The sequence below is a fragment of the Danio aesculapii genome, chromosome 22 (genome assembly GCF_903798145.1).
Source record: "Danio aesculapii chromosome 22, fDanAes4.1, whole genome shotgun sequence".
NCBI classification, from domain to species: Eukaryota; Metazoa; Chordata; class Actinopteri; order Cypriniformes; family Danionidae; genus Danio; species Danio aesculapii.
The window spans coordinates 139954-160176 of record NC_079456.1 but is presented as its reverse complement, the minus strand read 5'-3'; the positions used below and the strand labels follow the sequence as shown (position 1 = coordinate 160176).

General features: G+C 38.6%; 1 long non-coding RNA gene and 1 pseudogene across 1 annotated transcript in view; one reads left to right on the top strand and one right to left on the bottom strand.

The window, feature by feature from the left end:
* LOC130216315 (uncharacterized) overlaps positions 1 to 20223 on the top strand; it is a 54316-nt gene that overhangs the window by 17316 nt on the left and 16777 nt on the right. The window lies entirely within an intron of this gene.
* Positions 3815 to 18696, bottom strand: LOC130216313 (myosin heavy chain, fast skeletal muscle-like; annotated as a pseudogene).

Here is a 20223-nt window from a genome sequence, read left to right as displayed (position 1 = left end):
GAATGTTTTAACCAGCATTTGTTGTAGTATTTTGAAAGTATGTTTTACATAAATATTTTGCTTTTGCTTTGCCTTGCCAAGTGCTTGCCTGCAGCTTACATTAAAATGATTGTGGACTGCTGTAATAAATTGGATCAGAAATTACAGGAAAAGTTGAACCTGCAGAGCTGTGATTATATAAATGCAAAGGGCTATGACCAGCAATAGACCCAACGAAGAGTCTTTTACACAAAGTTTGTCTTGTTTGTTTTAATATTGTAATGTTTCTACATTTACCCAAGGTGAAATATTTATTTATGTTTCCTATAATGCATTACCTGTGTAGCAAATACTATCTGCTGATTTGAAAGGGGAGTGATTTTCCTAAATCCAAATTTGCATTCTCCCAAATAGTTCCAATATTGATCATTGCTTTCATATATGTAAAGTGAAGCTGTTGCAATTCTTATATAGTAATTTATAGCTTGCAGAATTCAGGACAAGCTGGAGTTTGATATTGAAAAGCAAAACAATGCAACGCATGAAACAACCAAGAGCCACAGATATACTATACTTTTTAAACTTTCAAAATAAGGGGAGCTTCTAACTCATGTTTTATGGACACATTTGAAGCTAAAAGTCTATTTCAGCGCTCGACTCAAGTTTGAGATGGCTTTAGGGTGAGTTTACTAAAGGCATATTTTAAGTTTTGGGATTTTTTAAATCAACATTAAAGGCTTGTTGCATCGTGAAATGATGAAAAGAATTGCATGTAAAGCTTCTGTATGCAAGAATAAAGTTCTTTATTTTTCACTACTTTTTTGATAAATTAAGAAATCCCTCATCCAAAAAGCATTAAAAGATTAAATCAGGCATTTATGTAGAACCCTACTGTGCTTTACTGCTATACACCACAAAGCACCTCAGGGGATCTCTCCTCAATCACCACCAGTGTGCTGCATTCCCAGCAGTGCACTCAACACAAGCCAGGTGTAGATGAAATAATGAGCGAGATATTCAGCGGATGGGGCCTTATTAGCCCGGGCTAAGTTTAGATGTTGGACGAGAACACTCCCTCTCTTCTTACTCTAGCTATTAATTCTCTGAGCACTAACAGTTCTTTTGTATAATTAGCACGTCTTGTGTGTATAGCCTTGTGTGTATTGCCCTGGCAAAAGTGTCTGCTATATGACTAAATGAACATGTGAGAAGGCCTGGCTCATAGTCTTCACTCTAATTTGTCCCAAAGGTGTTTGATTGTGTTTGGATTAGTGCAATTCCTCTTCCAAACTCTGTGACTTTATGGACTTTGCTTTGAAGGGGTTTAAAACATACATTTTTTTTCAATGCGTCACAATACAGATATTTCTGACTTCAATTTTGACATATGCCCAATGTCACAGTAGAATACTATGGCAAGGGAAGTAAGACACAAGTTTGAGTAAATAAAATACAACTGCTTTCAAAGCTGACAACTGTGCACAACTCACTGCTTGAGAGTTTTCGGGGACTCACACTGAAGGTACAGTAGAACCCAGACCTCCCTATTTTATTACTAGGGAGGAAAGGGAGGGATATTCTGTAAAGCTCCATCTCTGCTTCTCTCTCTCACTGTGAACTTTTTGACCTGGTGGCGTGCACATGAGGTAACATTTCCCCTCCTCTCTTGGCTGGAAATATTCATGGAAACAGGTTTGTTTGTAGATAGTCTAATTTCAATTCAAATACAATATTAAGTATATGTAAGTATACTTATACTGACAGAAAAGTAGTAGTATGTTTGGCCTGAACTTGTTCACTGACATTCTTTAAAGTATAATTACATATTCAAAGTATACTTGGTTTGTAGTTGTTTGAGTACTTTGATTGAGTAGCCTATTAATTATTGTAATGCACATACTGTACATTTTGTACTGAGTGTTCTAAGTTGAAAATAATTTGCAGTGAGCGATTTTAAATTACTCAGTGTTACTCGATTAATCAGTGTTGTTTTGTCTGAAGATGCACAGCAGTAAATTGTTCATCTCTTAACTAAAAAAAAGCAAGTGGCTGCACAAGTGTGCCGGCGGTGACCGAATCCAGTGAAGAGTTACTACTGTTAAGAGCGTTTGGAGAGACGTTTGGCTGAGATGGTGGGTTGAGCGGTTGCCCGAGATCATGTGTGGTTTCCACAACAAAGGGAGCTGAGTGACCTCGCTTTACATAGACGTGAGGCGAAGGTAATTTACCTCTAATTCACCTGCTTCAAGTACTTTACATTTTCACAACAAAAAGAGAAAACAAAATGCTAGCATACCAAAATTGTTGACTAGTTCACTGCCAAAGCGATGTGTTTTCAGTTGCTGACCTCATCCATACCGCTCCTATTCGTTAAATGAATGTTAGGGTGCATATACATTCAGTGCATAGAGACCGCTGGACACACACATACACACACTCCCACTCCCTCCCACACACACTCCCACTCCCTCCCACACACACTCCCACTACCTCACTCACCCTTACTCACTCATTCGCTCGCACGCACACACGCACACACACACATTGCACAAACTGTTTAACACTCAGATCCCAGCAGTGTGGTTGTTAATTGAGAGAAAACTGAACTCTGATGCGACTGAACTGTGTTTCCGTGAATTAATTCTTTACATGTTGTTTACCTTTGGCCAGAGAGCCAATAATTGTGAGGGGTGTAACTTTCTTAGGGTTTGTTTTTGTATACTGATGAAATGCTCCCTGGTTGTCCTTCATGTAGTAGATATTGATTATTATTTCAGTACTCATTTGGTGAATTTGAGTATAGTTTTAGTGTGTTTTGTTTGTTATGTTTCGTATAGTTGTAGTTGGTGGCTTATAGCTATCTGGGCTAAAGTTAAATTTGTAATATTGACGAATTTAAAAATATATATTTAAAATAGTCTACTGCAAATTGCACACTTTGTCTTCAATAGCAAACTAATAAAATGTTATTTTGCCAAGTGGCCTCGTAGTTAAGGGTCAGACTTAGAATCCTAAGGTTGTAGGTTTGAGTCCTGTCACCCCTAGAAGTTTTTGCTGTATCGATTAAATACAATTTCCAAATTTTACCACACATATTGTAATTATAATATACTTATATAACAGTTCACTTGCATTACAAATGTTACACTTATGGTGTACTGTTACACTTAAAAGTATACTTTTATATACAAAAATTGGCCCAATTTAGTCCCAAAACGTATTCGAGTAGTATAGTACTAGTACACACATGCTGCGTTACTGAAGTATACTTATCAAAATGAATGAAGTATACTTTTTTTGTCAGCGCCACAAGCTATTACTAACAAGTTTTCAAGCATTGCAACACATATTTAAATTGACTTTCACCCCACCTCCAACAGTCTGGGGCTGCTGGAATGGTCCTTAAGTTCCACTCAGATTGGAGGGATAGCTCCCCCTGCTGCTCCCACTAAAACCTCTTCCAGCAGAAACCTAGTTTTCCCAGGTCTCCCATTAAGGTCCCAACCCCACCTAGTGCTATGGGGGAAATGGCTGTCACACTGTTGTTGACTAACTGATTTTACATTGTTTCTATTGATCTATATGAAGCTGCTTTAGTGGCATATGTATTGTATTACAGTCTTTTAATAGGTGAATTGACATCACATTTTTGTCCAAAGTGACACAATAAATGGACTTTTTTTATTTTATGTAGTTCAGTCTGTTTACTGTTTTCCTTTTTTCCTCATGCTTTATGTCTTTGTATTCTTTTGATTTTTAGTTCTTCCTCTTGTTGTGTAAATTGTCTTTAAATAGAGATAGTGATCGTGTATGAAGGGTAAAGAAAATATGAAGATCAAAGTCACAATTGTCATTTTAATGGGTGTTGGAAAACTCAACACAAGTCATATTATATGCTTGCTTGTAGATGTTTCTTGTCTTCATTCTTCATCTTTACTCTTAAAAATGCAAAATAAAATAGTTACATTTTGTTGAATTTTTTCATAAATACTATATATAGTCACTTTACTGAACATCATTTATTGTTACCTTTCCTGCATCACGGCTCTTGGCTCTCAGCTTGTTGACCTGGGACTCAGCGATATCAGCGCGCTCCTGAGCCTCCTCCATCTCATGCTGCACCTTCCTGTACCTGGACAGGTGAGTGTTGGCCTGCTCCTCCTGTTGGGATTACACAAGATATCCATCCACATTTATCTGCCATTTTATCAAAACGTCACACTGAAGGAGGCATTGGATATTGGACTTACAGCTTCTTCAGCCTGGCGCTTGTAGGCCTTCACTTTCAGCTGCAGCTTGTCCACCAGATCCTGCAGGCGAGTCACGTTCTTCTTGTCTTCCTCGGTCTGTCAGTGTAAATATTGTTAGTAGCCTTAAACCGTGTATATTACAAACTGTGTAGTGTAACATTTCAAATTCCTGTGCTGTTTTACCTGGTAGGTGAGCTCCTTCACTCTTCTCTCATATTTGCGCACTCCTTTTACAGCATCTGCACCTCGTCTTTGTTCAGCTTCAACTTCACTCTCCAACTCACGAACCTTTGAGAAAGTAGAGAATAATTGTCAAAACTGGTCTAGACTTTAAATCTAATAACCAATTGTTCTTACGTGGTCAAACTTACCCTGGACTCCAGTTTCTGGAGCTGTTTCTTTCCACCCTTCATGGCCAAATTCTCCGCCTCATCCAGCCGGTGCTGCAGGTCTTTGACAGTCACCTCCAGGTTCTTCTTCATCCTCTCCAGGTGAGCGCTGGTGTCCTGCTCCTTCTTCAGCTCCTCAGCCATCATGGCAGCCTGAAATATCAGCCAGCAAAGTTTCAAAAATCAGAATATGTAGAAGAACCTTCCATGAAGCTTTCCTTTGTTACCACAGGCAGCTCAGTAAAAGAAGAGTTTAAGTGAGAATAGAGGAACAGAATGTAAACACTCACATCAGTGATGGCCTTCTTGGCCTTCTCCTCTGCATTTCTGGCCTCCTGAACTGCATCATCCACCTCACCTTGAACCTGGACCAGATCAGCCTCAAGCTTCTTCTTGGTGTTAATAAGACTTGTATTCTGCAAGTTATAAACAGTTTTAGTATGTACCTGTTTTCAAATACCCTTGCATATGTTTTTAAATGCATTTGTGATGAGTTTCTGTACTTGTGAGTGCAGCAGTCCCACACGCTCACTGGCATCCACCAGCTCCTGCTCTGCCACTTTGCGGCCTCTCTCTGTTTGCTCCAGTGCAGCTCTCAGCTCCTCAATCTCTGCTTGCATCAGGTTATTCCTGCGCTCCACCATGGCCACCTGCTCCTTCATGTCCTCTTGTCCTCTGAGAGCTTCATCAAGGTGCAGTTGGGCATCCTGTGATAATGTTCTTTCTTTGTTAGTTCTCACATTCATTTAAAATGGCAAACATTTCTAATTCTTCACCATCGCATAAAGCTGAAAAAAAAAACTGCACTGGATTTCCAGAAAAGTGGATTTGTATTTCACATTTGTTTTTGCCTCCTTTTTACAATGTAAAAAATTCTAATCAAAAATTTCATCAAAATTGTTAAATCCTTAATTGAACAGTCTAATCATACAGAACTTCCATCTTACATTATGTATTGCTGTCATGCAATCATTGATAAAATAGAAATGCTAAATGTTTCATTGAACATTTTGTAGCTTCTGGAGTTCTGTTTGATTCAATAAATTGTACCCAGGTAAATGCTTCAGTGGCTCAGTCAGAAAATGAGATGTCTAACCAGTCTTTTAACATTTCACTCATTGCAATTTCTGCGTGTGAAGCAGATAAATTGGAACCTTTTTAAAGTTAGCAGCTGCTTTTATTGCTTTGACTTATATTTTTTATATTTGTCTTGTAACAAATGAAATTCCTCTTATATGGAAATCAGTTTTTGCTCTCCCCTGTTAAAAAGTGGAGACGCCACACAAACAAATACTTACTGTCCTATTTCCAAGCTGTTCTGGCCAAAGTCCTCGAAACATTTGTCAACAATAAATTAAAGTTGCTTGGAGTTAACATTATTATGTCTAGTTTTCAATCAGGCTTTAGAAAGCAACATAGCACCATTACTACAGCTTTACTGCAGTACTGAATGACTACGTTGAATCTGTTGACACTCACAAACATTCATACTGTTGATCATACCCTGTTGATGCAATGTCTCATAAGTACTGGATTATCTGAACATGCTATTGGTGGATTTAACAATTTTCAAATCTTTTAAATCGAAATTTGACACATCAAATATGTGGTGACATGGCATTGGTGGGAAATGTAAAAGATACTCTGTTGTTGGATGATATATCAATTTTAATAGAGGGTTCCTTGCTGCTTAATATTAGTAAGACTAAAGAAATGCATTGTGAGACAAACAAATTACATACATTCTGGGAACATTTGTTAATTTATGGGGAGGAAGTTGTAGACGTGAGTTCTTTTAAATAAATAAGTGTGGAAATTGACTTTGAGTTTTTAAAAAGACTCAGCATTGGTTGCATTTGTTGAGAAAAACGGAGAAGTTTTAATATTCAGAAGGACATTTTGATTGTTGTACATATATCACTCATTGAATTGGTCCTTACTTTTAATATTGTAACCTGGTTAAGTTCCCCCTTTGTTAAAAGCAAAAATAAACTTTTAAGATTAGTGAATGTAGCGAGTAAGAGTCCTCTTCTTTTTACTATATTTAAATGACATTGATCAAAATGTAAAAAAAAAAAAAACATTACTATACTGATGATACAGTTATATACACCTCTGCATCTACTCCCAATCTGGCCCTTTCTCCATTACAGATTGCTTTTAATGTAGTTCAACATAACTTGTTAGCTTTAAATGCTTACAAAACAAAACTTGTGTTATTTTCTAAGTCAAAACAAATGCAACAAAGTCTCTGTCTTATTACTACTTCTCAAGGTTCAGTGATTTTTGGTACCTTGGAATCTTAATTGATGACACCCTTTTGTCTGGTTTCATGTTCAGCAATTGGTTCAGCAAAAAAATTAAAGGTGATTTTAGGCTTGTATTTTAGAATCAAATCTTGTTTAGCTTTTGCTACTAAAATATGTTTGTTGCTGCAACTTTTATGTCTGTATTAGAATATGGATATGTTATTTACATCTTCTCAGAACTTGCACGTGTTAGACACTATTTACTATGGTGCACAGAGGTTTATAAGAGATCTTAAATCCCTCATTGTGTGTTGGATAGGATGGTCTGCTTTGTCCAATTGTAGGTTCAAGCATTGGCATATCTTTGTTTATGAATCTATTCTGGATTTACTCCCTTCAAATCTGTAAAAAAAACCTTGTCTTCAGCTATAGCCTTCGCTCCCAGGAATTGTATTTATTGTTTGCATCAGTGGTGCGTACTGAAATGGGAAAATGGCTTTTAAATATGCAGCACCTTTTGCATAGAATAACATGCAAACAAAGTTGCAGTTTAAAGAGTTGGTTTCACTACATACTTTAAAAAAAGATTATAAATGGTTTGGAATGTAAAACATTGACCTGTAGATTTCATTGTCATGTATGTGTGTTTTGATGGATGAATGATGTTATCTGTTTTTTTTGATAAACCCACGTGCAACTGTATACAGCTTAATCTTGGCCAGGATGCTCTTGTAAAAGAGATTTTTAATCTCAATGTGTGTTTTTTTTTTTAGAATAAAGACTATAATAATGATAATAATAATAATAATAATAATAGATACCTTGAGTTGGCCTTGGACGTTCCTGAGCTGTTTCTGGGCCTCAGCAGCCTGGCGGTTGGCATGACTCAGCTGGATTTCCATCTCATTCAGATCTCCCTCCATCTTCTTTTTGACTCTCAGGGCATCATTTCTGCTCCTGATCTCAGAGTCCAGAGTGCTCTGCATGGAATCGATCACTCTTTGGCTGTTCCTCTTGATCTGTTCCATCTCTTCATCCTTCTCAGCAAGCTTCCTGTCAATCTCACTCTTCACCTGGTTCAGCTCCAGCTGCACACGCAGAATCTTGGACTCCTCATGCTCCAGGGTGCCCTACAAGAGAAAAATAAAGCAAACTTTGACTTTTTACCAGTTTTTGTTAATGCTATTTCAAATCAGAACATTTATAAGATTATGAAAGATTTGTCATTTATCAAAGTTTTGAATTATATCCAAAACAAGGTTTCAAATCAGACTGTTATGAAGTAATAAAGAAATAGTACCTCGGCTTCTTCAAGTGCAGTCTGGATCTCTGCTTTCTCAGACTCCACAGTCTTCTTGGATTTCTCTAACTCATGAATGCTCTTTCCAGTCTCTCCAAGCTGCTCAGTGAGGTCAGAAATCTCCTCTAAATGGGTTTAAAAAACTGTATTTATTCATTGTTCTAAAATTGCTTATTAAATTCTTCCTGTAAAAATAAAAGTGGCATTTACGTTGCAGATTCTTGTTCTCCCTCTTCAGGGTCTCAAGCTGGTCCAGAGCTTCTTCATAAGAGTTCTTCATTTTGAAAATCTCAGTGCTGAGAGAACGAGCTTCTTTCTGAGCACCTTCTAGTTCAGCCTGGCCTTCCTCATACTTCTGCTTCCACTCTGCTAGGACCTGATGATGTGGGCATATGTGGGCATTGTTAATTAGCAAGGTCCACAGTTCAGGGTTTAGGATTATAGAGGTTTCACTTCTTTCTTACCTTGTCAAAGTTTCTCTGCTTCTTGTCAAGGTTAGCAGCCAATGCATTTGCTCTCTCCACATCAATCATGAGGTCCTCTACTTCACCCTGCAGTCTCTGTTTTGTTTTCTCCAGCGATGCACACTTGGAGTTCACTGCCTCAATGGATTCTTCAGCATCCTGCAGACGCTGAGCCAGCTTTTTCCTTTAAAAAATTGAATGAAATTAGTAAATCAAAACAGTATTTGTCATACGAAACAGGATAGATAACTCTTTTTCTTTGCTTTGTTTACTTGGATTCCTCAAGCTCCTCCGTACGCTGGATGGCATCAGTCTCATATTTGGTTCTCCATTGTGCCACCTCACTGTTGGCCTTAGACATTCCACGCTGGAGTTCACCTTTGGCCTCTTGCTCTTCCTCAAACTGCTCTCTGAGCAAATCACAGTCATGGCGGGCAGACTGAACCGCATGGGCCAGAGCATTCTTGGCCTAAACGGAAACCATTTTTTTCAAGAGTCTACTTATCTTTCCAAACGTTTAAGTTATCAGAAAACAGAAAATGTATTTTGGATATCCTTACTTTGACTTCTTCCTCAACATGTCTCTTGAGCTCCTCAATTTGCTGCGTAAAGGCCTGTTTTCCTCTAGTTAACTGTGAAACAAGTGCTTCTTTCTCCTCCAGTTGTCGACTAAATTCACCTTTACACAAGATGATGGGTATTATCATGAATAAAGCTTTTTTTTACTTGAACTTTTAAGAAATTCTTTTTAGTTTAACTTGCCATGTCTTACCATTTTCAGTCTGAAGTCTTGCACGTTGTGCATTCATGTCATTCAACTGGCGAATATTTTCATCACTCTTGGTCTTGATTTCACTCAGCTGATCTTCAAGAGTGCGGCACATCTTCTCTAAATTACCCTAAGATATTTAGAGTTATGTAAAGGTGTCTGAAAATATGGTTTTATATATTTTTTATGATTCAATTACGACATTACCTTTGCTTTAGCCACAGCCTCCATGTTGCTTGACAAGTCATCAATCTCCATCTTATATTCACTCTTTTCCTTCTCCAGCTTCTGCTTGACCCGCTGGAGGTTGTCGATCTGTTCTCCGAGTTCAGCCACACTGTCTGCTTGCTTCTTTCGGAGAGCTGCAGCTGTAGCTTCATGCTGCAAGGTGGACTCTTCCAGATCACGACGCAGCTTCTGGAATTCTGCTTCACGCTTCTTGTTCATCTCAATCTGGGCAGCAGTGGCACCTCCAGCTTCCTCAAGCCTCTCACTGATCTCTTCAAGTTCCCTGGAGAGATCGGCTCTCTGCTTCTCCACTTTTGCACGAGCAGCTCGCTCAGCCTCGATTTCCTCTTCCAGCTCCTCGATACGAGCCTAAACATAGAATAATGGAATTATCATGTGCTATGTGTGATACAGATTTGCTCCACCATATATATCTATTACAAAGTTTCACAAAAATAGAACTACTGTTACCTGAAGTTCCTTGATCTTCTTCTGAAGCTGTGTTCCCAAAGACTGTTCATCCTCAATCTTGCTGAGGAACTGGCTTATCTCAAAGTCCTTCCTGTTATTATAGATTAAAAAAAATTTATTAGCAAATATGTATCTTTTGTTAACTGTATATTTGCAGTCCACTCACTTCTTGATCTTCTCCTCTGATTGCTGCTTGTCGTTCTCCAGGTCCATTATGGACTCTTGGGCCAGTTTCAGATCACCCTCAAGCTTCCTCTTGGCTCTCTCAAGGTCCATACGGAGCTTCTTCTCTTGCTCCAGTGAGCCCTCAAGCTGTTTTTACAGGAACCAGAACATAAAAATTTGGTATTGTGTACATGAGTAATTAAAGTTATGTTAAACATCTTACATCATCCACTTGCTGCTCAAGCTTGCTCTTAGATTTAGTCAGAGTGTTGACTTTGTCTTCCTCTGCCTGAAGGTCATCAAGGGTCTGCTGATGTGCCTCTTGGAGGGCTTTTTTCTCTTTGGTCAGCTTGGCAATGCTCTCATCCTGAGAGGCCATCTCCTCTGTCAGGTTTTTCACCTAAGGGGAAACATTGCTTAAGGTTTTATTCTCAAGAAACTGAACACAACAGTGTAAAGATGTGCAAATAATGTTGACCTTATTTTCTGTTGCATGTTTCTCCTTCTCCACTTTGGCTAAAGTGAGCTCCAGGTCATCAATGTCTTTCTTCAGCTCGGAGCATTCGTCCTCCAGTTTCCTCTTCTTGGCTGTCAGTTCAGCATTGATTTCCTCCTCATCTTCCAGCCTCTCGCTTGTCTCTTTGAGTTTGGCCTCGAGCTGGATCTTGCTTTTGATGAGACCTTCACATCTCTCCTCAGCATCAGAGAGGTTTTCACCTTCCTGTTTATTGAGATTGATGCAGTTATTAATTTATGTCCATAGTTGTTACTTTAGTTTGGAGTCAATATAAAATACTCACCGATGCTACTTGTAGTTGAAGGTCATTTTTCTCCTGAAGAAGTGACACCATTTTCTCCTCAAGCTCCTTCTTTTTAGCCAATGCCTTTGCGAGATCTTCTTTCATTTTCTCAAAGTTCTCCTTCATGGCTGCCATTTCTTTCTCAGTCTCTGCACTCTTCAGAAGAGGCTTGATCTTGAAGTAAAGCTTCATCCATGGCCAATGTTTGACATTCATGAATGAGCGGATGTTGTATTGGATGGAATAAATTGATTCTCTGTTTAAAATGTGACCAATAAGTCAGTATTTATCTTTTGTTGGTAACAAACACTTGGGTTTAAGATTGTTTTGAATGATAATTGTACCTCCTCTCCATCATTTTGACAAACACTTTTCTCATGACATATCCACGGCACAAAGCTTGAGTCATGGTAACCAGTGATGCAAGTTTTTCATCTCTCATCTCCTCAAGAGTACCTAGCAGACCAGCTTTGAAGAACACCTACATGAACATTTGGCAGGCATTAGTGGTGTGATGTTGAAGAAGCCAAGTAACATAATTTAATATTAATAAGAAAACAGCCCTATTTCAATATAATAGGATTACATGCTGCAATTATTTTCCAATTTGGGTGTCCACATGCTTTTTACTATGCCATGTGGTATGGATGCAGAGTAGCTCACCTTGGTGTGTCCAAACTTGTATTGAGTGTGGTCAACATCAATAGAGCCTAAGAGTTTATCCGAAGCTTTTTGTTGTCGATGAACTGTCCATCAGGAATGACACTAGCATTCAATACTTGTATCTGAAGAACATTCAGTGAGAGTCAGTTTGTAAAAATACTAAATCTATTGATCAGAGTTGAAGAATATTTAGTGCATCATCTTTAAATTAGAGGTAGTAAAAGAGTGTCATTACCGTTGCTTGAAGTCACCGTAGAGGATTCTACTGGGGAACACCCTTCTGCAGATTTCTGATACCTTCCAGCACACCGTTACACCTGAGCTGGTGGATAACCAGGAAGTTCTCCATCAGACCTGAATGAAAGATATTCTTTTAGTTCCATAAATATTCTCAGAACTGTGATGCATTGGAGCTATTAGAGATCACATGTACCTGGAGCTTGGACTCATTAGGAAATCAAGCAGCGCACAAATGAGGGTGAGTGCTCCTCAGGTTAGTCATCAGCTTACCCAAGTTCTCCTGTGGAAGTGTTTGCATTAGTCCCGTCTTTAATTACCAATGAATTTCACATCCTTCATCAGAAGAGAGAATCTGATTACCCTAAACAGTGCAGACACAGTCTGGAAGGAGCCACCCTTCTTCTTGCCTCCTTTCTTGCCTCCACCACCCTCAGCTGTTTTGTGACAAAGAAAGTTGTTGTTTACTTTTTGTTGCTATTCATTAACTCATTCAATAAATTGTTGATTAGTGATCACATGTATTAACTGCTTTGTCATTTTCTTTTATAAAGGTGATTTCATGAAACTTTGGAATATGTGATGACATAAGGTATTACATTCACTGGTGGAACAGCAGAATGAACACCCACACACTTTCCCATTCACACACTATAGCCAGTTAAGTTTATCCAGTTCACATATACCACATTTCTTTAAGAATGGGGCACTCAGAGGGAGAGAAAACATGCAAAGTCCACACAGAAAGGCCTTATGGTCCACCTGGGACTCTAACCAGTGAACCTTGCTGTGAGGCAACTTTGCTAACCAATTAGCCAACATGCCACCAGGTCTCTCTTAGTTTGAGTTGGACAAACTTTAAAATTAGGAAGTCAGTAAATGCAGATGGTCGTACCTTCACCACCATGAGAGGCATACAGGAAGGCCAGCACTTTGAGCGATGACTTTTGGTAGAGTTGCACAACAGAGTCATTCAGTGGATCCTTGTTCTTATCCAGCCAGCCAACAATGTTGTAGTCCACAGTGCCGGCGTAGTGCATTAGAGAGAAGTGAGCCTCTGCCTTACCTTTGGCAGGCTTGGGCTTCTGGAAGGCTGCTGTTTTGCCCCAGATGCTGGTCATGCAGCTTGTTTTTAAGCTTGTGTCTGTGGCCCTTGGGGAACAGGCACTCCTCTTCAAGGATGGAGAAGATGCCCATTGGCTGTTGAAGAAGTATTCACACTCATTATCAAGTACAGTAAGAATGTGAATAGGCATTTAAGTTGCTGAATGTACTCTTACTTTCTCAATGAGCTCAATGCAGGCAGCCAAGTCCATACCAAAGTCAATGAACTCCCATTCAATGCCTTCTTCTTGTACTCCTCTTGCTCCAGAACAAACATGTGGTGGTTGAAGAACTGTTGCAGTTTCTCATTTGTGAAGTTGATGCAAGCTGCTCCAAGCTGTTGAACTGGTAATAGAGCAGAGGCAGGTTCTTACTACTGTTCTATGTTTTACTGTGGATATAAAGGCTGATGCTTACATCAAAGATCTCAAACCCAGCCATGTCCAGCACACCAATGAAGAACTGTCTGGGCTGCTTTGTGTCCAACATCTCATTGATACGGATGACCATCCACAAGAACATTTCTCATAGACAGACTTGCAGAGAGCTGAAACTGCGTTGTTCACCTGAGAAATTCAAGGTCAGCGTAATAATATTAGCCTTTTCCTTAATACCTTAATACTTTGAAGATCTACTAGACGTTTCTAGATGTAATCATCTATCAAGCAGGTAAGTGATCACCTGTGGGACTGTCTGGCCTTTGGTCACCATCTCATTTCCGACCTCACATCTGGGGGTAACACAGAGCTTTCAGCATGTCAGCAGAGTTGAGGCCCATGAGGTAGGCGATTTTATCAGCCACTAAGGAAAGAACAGATTTACACCTTATTGTCATTGATGAAAGCCAATGTTGGCATGCTAATATGTGCTTCTGTCATGTCTTACCTCAGTGCCATCAGGTTCAGCCTGCTCCTCTCTCTGCGTCTGTTTGAACTTCATGCTCCCACTGGTGCATCACAGAACCGGTGAGCTTGTAGATGGCGATTTTCTCATCAGCAGTGAAGCCCAGAATGTCAATGGCAGTCTATTTACAAAGACCAATTAAAATACATTATTCATTATAAAGCCAAAAAGAGATGGGTACCTTAAACACATGCAATGCAGTATTCAGTTAATCTTTGTGTTTGTCCTGTTTGCTTAGATGTGTGGCATAAATTCAGATAACACTGCTAATGAATAATTTGTCCACATACATCCGTGGCAATGAACTCCTCCACATCATTGATGCTCTTGACAGTGATTTCACCCTGGCTGATCATTGGATAGTCATAAGGGTTGGTGGTGATGAGCAGGGCCTCTGTGGAGAATCAATGTGCAGTATGTTAACAGTTATTTAAAAAAAATCAAATAACTTAAATATTGGGATGTAACGATTCATCGTGAGCCGGTTAATATCAATTCAAATATGTGACTATTCAAACCAGTACAAATGTTGAATGAATCGAGGTGGTGCTGTGTTCACAGGCACAAACCCGCTTTTCCTGCACAGCTGCGGTGAGCAAGAGGTGGTGCTGCAAACTAAAATGCTATGCTAAAAGGACAGCATATACACTGCTCTCTGGTTTATGAAAGGCTTTCCTTTTCACACCAGCCATCTCAGTCCACAGAGAAAGAGTTTTTTATCACATTGTAAATGTGCAAATATCTCAGCTTACCACAAAAGATAGATATTCTGATTTTTCTTTAAAAAATGCTAAATCCCAGCACAGTCACAGTTTAATATTTCTTTGTATTAAAGGTGCAGTGTGTAAGTTTGACACCCAGTGTTTGAACTATTGCATTCCTGAACAAAACACCAATGCAATGCGCAGGTTGCCAGATTGAGGACCAACAGGAGCGAGCCTAAAGGCTGATGTAAGTAGTGTTCTAAAAAAAAGCAACGACACACGTAGAAGGAATATTCTTCATATTAAAAGGAGTTTTTGTCCTAACCACACCTCAAACGGGATATATAATAGAAACAGCTTCTATTCTGTGCCTGAACAACAGAAAACCTTTGACAATGATCAGCTCAGGTACAGCTCATGTGCTTTATTCAGTGTTAAATGCTAAAAATGTGAATGTGAATGCTGTTTGACATGACATTATTGCCATAACTACTGAAAGCAGCAGCAGATAGTTCAGCTCAGATCTGGAGAATAAAATAAACTGTCGAAACTCTGGACTTAGACTCAGTGCAAACCAACACATAGCAGTGATTCAGCATCTACATTAATCAGTTAAAGAGCTTAATATGTATTCATTAGATTATAAAGCTGACCGTTGTGCTGGAGTTGCAGTGAGTGCATTCTATTCTGTTCTTCTGAATGGCTGGAGTTACATTTCTGTTGTGTTTCGTCTGGAGCAAACAGCCACATTGCTCATCACTATGTATCTCGTCATGTAGTGTGTTGTTAAGACACAGGGTTACCGTGTACACTGCTCACCTAATATATACACGTCGTAATATTTATATTAGTTTGCTAATGAATAACCACCTGTTGTGAAACTCTGAATCCAAGTCTCATTTCAGAGTCTGCTACATAGATGCACACTTTGTGAGCCTTCCTGACTAAATGAATTATGCTGTTTTCCACCAGGCAACCAGGGTGCTGCAATATAATTGGCTAACTGGCATTGGGCGGGTTAAATGACCAAAACAAGTGACGCCTTCCGGCATGTAACGCACATTCTCAAAGCAGAATATCTGACTTTAGCATTGTTTCTCAGATAAACAAGAATGTTCACTGAGCATGTTTCTTAAAAATCTGCAAATATATTATGGTATTTTATATGCTTTAGAAGAGTTACAAACGGACATACAGCACCTTTAAAGAGCTTTTTTGATTGTATTGTTCATTTTTGATTGGAATTCATTTTAATTCGTTAATTTAGCTGCACAGTCAAAGTCTAATTCAGTTTGTAGTATTTGTAAAAAAAAATGTGGACGACACAGTGTTCAGTATGTAGTACGTAGTAAGTAGATCCCCTCACAGCAAGGAGGTCGCTGGTTTGAGCCCAAGCTGGGGTCAGTTGGTGTTTCTGTGTGGAGTGCATGTTCTCCCCGTGTTGGCGTGGGTTTTCCTCCGGGTGCTCCGGTTTCCCCCACAAGTCCAAACACATGCGCTATAGGGGAATTAATGAACTAAATTGGCCGTAGTATATGAGTGTGAATGCAAGAGGGTGTTTCCCAGTTTTGGGTTGCAGCTGGAAGGGCACCCGCTGTGTAAAACAAATGCTGGATAAGTTGGCAGTTAATTCCGCGGTGGTGACCCTTGATTAATAAAGGGACTGAGCCGAAAAGAAAATGAATGAATGAATGAAAAAAAATTGTGCAGCATTTGAGTAAAAATGAAAGGATTCTTGTTCACCTTAAATTAGTCTCAAATATTTTTAGAAAATACGTGACTAAATCGTGGCTCATGAGATTAGTATAGTGAATCACATCACATCATGAATCAGGTGAATCCTAACATCCCTACTTAAATATGATCCTGTAGGTTTCTTACCCAGCAGCTCTGGCTTGTGTCCAGTCATGAGCTGGTAGAAGATGTGGTAACTCCTCTCAGCAGACAGCTGGAATGTTACTCTTGACTTTTCCAGCAAATCTTTCCAAGAAAAAAAACATTGTAAGACATGGACGAGTCTTGATTAACATGTCTGCAAATTAGCATATTTGGCTCACAATTATATCCTTCAGATGTAGACTGTGGAATAAGCTTTTAATCATAATATGAATTCATTTAATTTTTCAGACTAAATGATCAAAACAATGTTTGCTCTCACAGGTTTCAATGTCAGCTGAGGCCAGTTTTCCAGTGGTTCCAAAATGAATCCTGATGAATTTACCCTACAGAGATTGAAATCATTTTTGTTTATAAAGTGAAACTGTTTGGGAGCTTTAAAAACATTATTAAATTATTACATTTTATAATAGTTCATACTTGCAACTTACAAAACGAGAGGAGTTGTCGTTCCTCACAGTCTTGGCATTACCATAAGCCTCCAGCAGAGGGTTTGCTGCCACAATTTGGTCCTCCAGTGATCCCTAGATGTAGTTGCAAGACTAGTCATATTTACAAATACTGTAATTAATAACAAAAATAGGTGTCTGAAATAGGTGTTCACTGACCTGCATCTTTCCAGCAACAGGCTCTTGTTTCTTTGCTCCAGACATTGCACCAACAGTTGCAAAGTACTGAATGACACGTTTCGTGTTCACAGTCTTTCCTGCACCAGATTCTCCACTGGAGATTTACACAAGATCTTCATTTAGTCCAATAAATTATATGAACTCATGTTATAGTTAGAATAGTTTTTTTTATTTAGTAATAATAAAAGTTACTCACGTGATCAAGACAGACTGGTTCTCACGATCTGAAAGTAAACAGTGGATAAAAGCTATGCTATAAAAGTTTAGCATCTCTTGCAGCTGAAGCCCAACACTACAGAACATTTACTAGTATATTATTAGTACTTTTTATTCTAATAAATAATGAAAGTAAACAGCTACATGTGTGATTGCACAATAGCTAAAATTTATAAACAATTATTATAGATTTATTGTAGTGATCATGGTAAGCTAAAAACAAATATGAAGTTATCATTTACTTGTGACTTAAATTTTTCTGTTTGTGCACAAGAGGCTTTTTGGTCCAAAAAGCAAGACCTCAGTTTTTGGAAGCTTATTTACTTGAATGTGTAATCAGTAGCTTACTGAAATACAAAAAATTCACATCATATAATCCACTTACCAGTGAGCATGAACTGGTAGGCGTTGTCAGAGATGGAGAAGATGTGAGGTGGGGCTTCAATCCTCTTCTTGCCTCTGTATCCAGCCACAACAACTGCGTCGTACACTGGGAGCCACTTGTATGGATTGACAGTGACGCAGAACAAGCCAGAGTAGGTCTGAAACAGAGATTGACAGTCCAGTTTTACAGTGCTGCCACCCCATCCCAGGAATAAAATAAGATTCACAGAGACTTACATAGATCATCCATGCTGCGTAACGCTCTTTGAGGTTATACAACACACAAGGCTCGTTGAGGTGGGTCATCATGGCCATGTCCTCAATTTTGTCAAACTTGGGAGGATTCATGGGGAAGATTTCATCTTCTTTTACCGTGACGGTCTGAAATGAACATTCAGATTTTCTGTACACACTGCTGCAAAGTACTTTTCAGAACTTGATATTTATCTGGGATGCTTACTTTCCCACTGTGAGTTTTAACAGTAGCTTGCCACCCTCTTTACTCTGAAGAGTACCCTTCAGGTACATCTCATCTGCATCAACTACAAAGAATGCTGATTTGGCATCAAAGGGAGTGTTCTGAGCCTCTATTCTCTCTCTCTCTGTTTTCCGGAGGTAAATGGCCGCCGGGCCGAAACACTCCATTTCTCCATCCCCCATGGTTGCGGTTTACTGTGGAATTATATACACATCAATACAGCTTAGTGTTATCTCTTGACTTTGCTCATGTATTCAGGTTAAGAATGCGTTACTCTTTTATTAACATTACAATATTTATTTGTCAGTTGTATGGTTTACCTTTTTGATGCTCAGAGCCGAAAATAGCAGATGTCAAGTTATGGATTCTGAAAAAACAAGAGACAGTCAGGAGAGTCTGGATTAGTACTCATAATTTCTATATTAATTATTGTATTAAAATAAGCAGTTCCCACACCTGTGCCTGGTCACTGTGAGTCTTCAGGGGTCAGGAGCTGCCTTTTATATAGAGTCATTACTGAGCACTCAGCAAAACAGGCCATCCGCATTTGGTCATGTTATTTTACTCGGTGTGATGTTTCTCTGTGCCCGAGGGAAAGAGGCAGATGTTGTCATTCATCTAATATGACAAATATTGTTATGCAGATAATGTTGAGTTTGTGAATATGGCATGTCTGTATTCACAGAATATGATTTATTTTAGACAAACGCCTTACCAGTTTTGTACATTTAATTTGATGCTGCTGAGGTCCTATTTCAGTTTTAACATCTTTAAAATTATTGGAACTTGGCACAGACAAACTTCAAGATCTAAAGAAGCAGTCAAATGTCACTGGTATACTGTTTCAATGACAGTTCAAAACTTTGAACTTAGAATTTGTCAATTAAAAAAGCAATCTTCGATCTGTAAGATCACCCAAACCCAGTTAAAATTAACTGGGTTTTAACTGTGTTTGGGTGCTTTTAAAAATCAAATATATATATATGTATATATAAATTTTAATTGTAGCACACCACAGTGCTTTGACCATGGTGTTGAGTTTTCTAAAATGTCTTCAAGACTTTGTTGAAGTTTGAGTTGACATTTGGCATTCAGGTGTGAAACTTAAGCAGGTTTGCTGGTTCCTGTTGTTCATTTCAATGCTGTTTCAGTTTTGATAGAAATGTTAGAGATCCCACGAAGGGAGCAGAGAGGACAGCTTAGCTGCTTTTCTGAAAGTCTGCATCCTTTGCTAGCAGGAGATAAAATTAAATTCCTAAAACCTCAAATATTTATTTTATGAGATGGCTGTAGCAGTTTATCCCACCAATGAAAACTAATATGTCTGGCTTTTATTTATTACCAGTTAAATATCAGTTGTTATGGCATAAAATGAAAGGGTCTCATAGTAATTGTATGACTCAAAGTTATAAGCAGCTTGTGCTTATATAGGGAAATCATAAATATAGCACAGCAAGGGCTGCTGTTTGTATTACGAGGTTTAGGTCACTTATCCATTCAAGCCAATGTGATGACTTGAGGGCAACCGACAGTAAGTGTTCTGCATCAGTCCTGATTGATTGATGCTTCAATATATTTTTTTTCTGTAGCATTATTGATTTTGAAATGCATTCAGAGATGTCTGAGCTACAGCTATTTAAGAACATAGTCAAGTTTTATCTACTAACACTTAAAGGTAGTAAATTTAAATATCTAGTCTAGTTAAATATGTGTCTGCAGATTAAACGCAAAAGCATTGTGGTTTAGTAGGACCAATCGGAGCAGAAATGTGATTTTTTTGTGCAAGAAAGGTCCAAATTTAGTCACTACTGTATGAAAAGTTCTTCTTTTGTCGATAGAAAGATTGGGCTGTTGTAATATTAATACCAACAATGATGGACTCTGCAAAGTCAAAAGACTACTTTCAATTCAATTCACCTTTATTTGTATAGCGTTTTTACAATGA